Source organism: Apium graveolens, chromosome 7 (genome assembly GCF_009905375.1).
Source record: "Apium graveolens cultivar Ventura chromosome 7, ASM990537v1, whole genome shotgun sequence".
Classification (NCBI taxonomy): Eukaryota; Viridiplantae; Streptophyta; class Magnoliopsida; order Apiales; family Apiaceae; genus Apium; species Apium graveolens.
In genome coordinates, this window is record NC_133653.1 from 211,557,504 (window position 1) to 211,561,726 (window position 4,223).

Here is a 4,223-nt window from a genome sequence, read left to right on the forward strand (position 1 = left end):
AAAATCCTTTATCGAAGGAATAGATCGTTCTGAGTTGACCTTTAAATATGATGATTTATTCATCACTTTTAATTCAATTGATCCTTGGGAGTTGTCGGAGTTTTGAATTTAAAATCATTTTCAAACCCTTAACTGTAGTAAAGTTTTACATATATTGTTCACTTGTTTTTCATTGAGCAAGGAAGCAAAACCCTTATTCTCCTAGACTAAGTTCCCTAAGGTTTTGATAAGTTTCAGATGATTGATCTCTTCCGAGAAATTTTGAATAATTTAGAAAGTATCATTGGGAACTATGTCTATTTTTAAATGATTTTTAGAGGTACGGAATATTAAATATTTACGGTCTCATAATATTTTTAAGAAGGGTTCAATGAATTGATAAAACCTTAAGTACAAAATGTTTCTCAATAAGGTTCAATGAATTGATAAAAATCTTTATTAAATACTTAAGACAGGTTTTGACATCTTATAATTATCATTCGAATGGTTACATGCGTTTTAGACAGAGTGAATTGATTTAAAAACTTTTCAATATCTCTTTAAGTATTTTACGGATATTTTAGTAACTCTTTAGGTATTACTTATAAATAAATAATCAAATAGGATATCCCTTGAGTGAATATTCGATTATCTCTTATAGTTATAAATCAAATCTCAATCGTTCACTTAATATGTATGTTACGTGAAAGTACTTTGTTTATTGAAATAGAAATCTTCCGCGTCCGGCTCTTTCCGGAATTAAATCGATTTAAAATATCTCTGAATCCCACTATCTTGTATTATAATAAAATTACGTTTCAATTTCTCATACTCGAATAAAATGAAGTTTGTTTTCGTAAACAATCGCATAGTTTGAATGTATTGATATCACAGACTAGCATATATTTTCAAACTATAAATCATGGCATCAATATCACAACAGTATATATAGCATGGATAATTTGTGATAGGGTTTCGTAAACTTGCCTGATGTCCAAGATCTACCTTGATGTATCCCTCTCGGTCCTGGAACCTCTACCAAGACATAATATAACCTCGGTTGGCCGGGTTAACCAATGATCGACTTATTCTAAGTAGACTCACTCTACCCGATCTTCACTCTCTCGGGTTCATTTAACTTACGACATCTCACACCTCGTTACTGTCCATTTAAAATCTCGTTCGACACACATATTTGTTCTTCTTACAATCCTTAACAACTCTCGTGTTTTGATTATCTCCAAATTATATTATTAACTTGGCCAAAACGGGCGGTCAAAGTAGTACTTCTATAGTTGACTTTTCATTGAATTACTATTACGCGACTTGCACGCTAGCATTTTTAATAAATCGAAAAAAATTAAGATCTAAATGTGAAACCACCTCAAGGACTTCTTGAGTGTTTTTTGATAATTATCATAAAAGTTTTGATTTGAAAATATGAATTTAAATAGGTAAAAATATCTCCAAAGTTCGATCGACTATGGAGTTCTACTATTCGCGCTAGTTTTACTAAAACGCTCATAACACACAAACTATTAAATCAATCGACACGCCGTCTTCACATGTATGATCTAGATAACTTCTAATTTTTAATCAAATACAAACTCTGTCCTTTTTAGAAAGCAAATTTCTCAGATTTAATCAAAACAGGGCAGTAGCTAGGCAGTGGCTACGCGTCGTGTAGCATTACCGCGCGACTTTGGTTCCAACATTTTTATAAAATTGGAAAATTAATATTTTAATGAAATTATTTTTTGGTCTTCTTCCTTACTGTAATATCCAGTTACCATGATTTTTCCATAGTCAAATTATAATTTGTAGGGTTCCAAAATCATTACAAAACTCCACAATTCGTAACTGTGTTCTCACAGAAATGCTTTTCACTAAATCGGCCATAACTCCTAAACCGTAAATTGCCTCGCGACGTTGTTTATATGTACCGAAACTAAAAAACAATATCTAGATTTGAATGTCTAGTGGTTCACACTTTACAGATTATTTCATGGCCGAATTCTCTGCACAAAGCAGAACATGTGCAACAAGTCCACTACTTAACAACCACAACAAGATCTTGCCATTTCCACTACTTGTAACCAACATTAACACATATAATCTTCAAGATTCACTCATCTACTCATTCTTTACATCATCTAGTGTAACATCCAAGAAACACATCTCATAATCTTTAAAACTTAACAAGATTTAAACATATAAATCTTAAGCATTCACAATCTCTTAAATCTTGAAACCATATAACAATAATCCTTAAAATCCAACCATAAAATCTTTAAGGGTGAAGATTTATACCTTCTTGGATCCTTAGAACACCTAGGAGGAGTGTATTAACCTTGTAGAAGATTGATCTATCCCTAACAAGCCTTAGACTAACAAGAGAAATCAAGAAAACGAGTTAGTAAAATTCGGAGTTACTATCCAGCATCTCCTTCAAACATTTTTATAAAATTGAAAAACAATTATTTGAGTCTGAAATTTGGTATGAAGCTTACCTATGATATGGAGCAGCTACGGTTAAAATTTCATGATATTTGAGTGGGTAGATCTTAAGTTATGAATTTTTATTTCTTGGGGATTCTTGGAAATTCGGAAATGGAGAAGGATGGAGAGAATGGCTTTCTTTTGCTTGGCTCTTGAAAGTGTGTTAGGTTATAAGTATACATATGTGGATATATGTATAAGAGCTAAACTTGGACCAGAAATAATAGAAGTATGGCTTGTGATTGTGTGTTGAATGAGAGAAATATGGAGGTATGGTGCATGTACTCCTTGTCTCCCCCTTTACTATTCACAACATTATTCTAGTTTGATTGACTAACTACTAGTTACACTTCTAACTACTAGTTGGGTGTAGTATTGTACAGGGCCAACTTGCATGGCTTCCAATTACTTCCTCATTTAATTATCGTTCATGCACTTGTCGTTTTATTCGGATAATTTTCCCATAGAACGTTTCATTTCGCAAGGATTTCGTTTATCGTCTATAATCCTTTAATCACTTCCATTCCTTTCTCTTAAACTTAATAACATTTTGATGAGATGTTTATTTAACGTAGTATTTCCGGTTCTACACCATTCTTTATGGATTATAAAACACGTAGTATGGGTGGGAATCTTCGAATTTCGACGGCTTTTGCATCCACTTATTTCACTCGTTAAACCAGAATTCGTTATCGGATTCTCAAGATTCCATTATTCATTTATGGTGAACTCAAAATTTTTGCATAATCACATCCAATTATTATTCACTGAAGTTTTAAAATATTACAAAATTTAGGGTTCTTACAACTATGACCTTACTGAAACTACTCTTGATGAAATTTATGGTATGTTCAAGACTTATGAACTTAAGATGGATCAAAGGAGCAAGAGGCATGGAAGAAAGTCAAGGACAATTGCTCTTAAGGCTGAGGAGGAATCTCCTAAAGTGGCTGCCTCAAAAAGGGGCAAAGGAAAGGCTCTCATCATAAAGTCTGATTCAGAGTCATCATATTCTGATAATGATGATTCAGAAACTGAAAGCTTATCTGAAATGGATGTTGATGAAGAGATGATGAAATTGTGTGCTCTTATGGTGAAGGGTATCACAAAGATAGCCTACAGGAAATTCAGAAAGGGAAAGAAGTTTTCCAGGAAATGTGTAAGTTCTGATAAGAAAGGGTTCAGAAAGTCTGAAGGCAATGGAGGAAAGTCTGACAGAGGAGACAACTCAAATGTCAAATACTACAATTGTGGTGAAAGAGGCCACATATCTCCTGACTGCAAGAAAGGAAAAAGTGACAAAGGCAAGGAACTTGTCAAAAAGAAAAGCTGTGCAGACTGCTTGTTTTATACAGAATGCAACACTCATCAACAAGCATGGAAAAACACCACATGAGATGGTGAAGAAAAAGAAGCCAAATCTGAAATACTTTCATGTATTTGGTTGTAAGTGTTTTGTTCTTAAGACTCATCCCGAACAGCTGTCGAAATTTGATCTAAAAGCTGATGAAGGAATTTTTATTGGATATCCACTTTCCACAAAAGCCTTCAGAGTCTACAATTTAAGAACAAGGGTTGTCATGGAATCTATCAATGTATCTTTTGATGATAAGATGATTACTGAACTTGAAGATTTCAATGATCATGATCAACTGAGATTTGAAAATGAAGATTTAAATTCTGATTCTGTAAATTCTGATAACTTAAACTCTGATCCTGTAAGTTCTGACGAGTTAAGTTCTGAT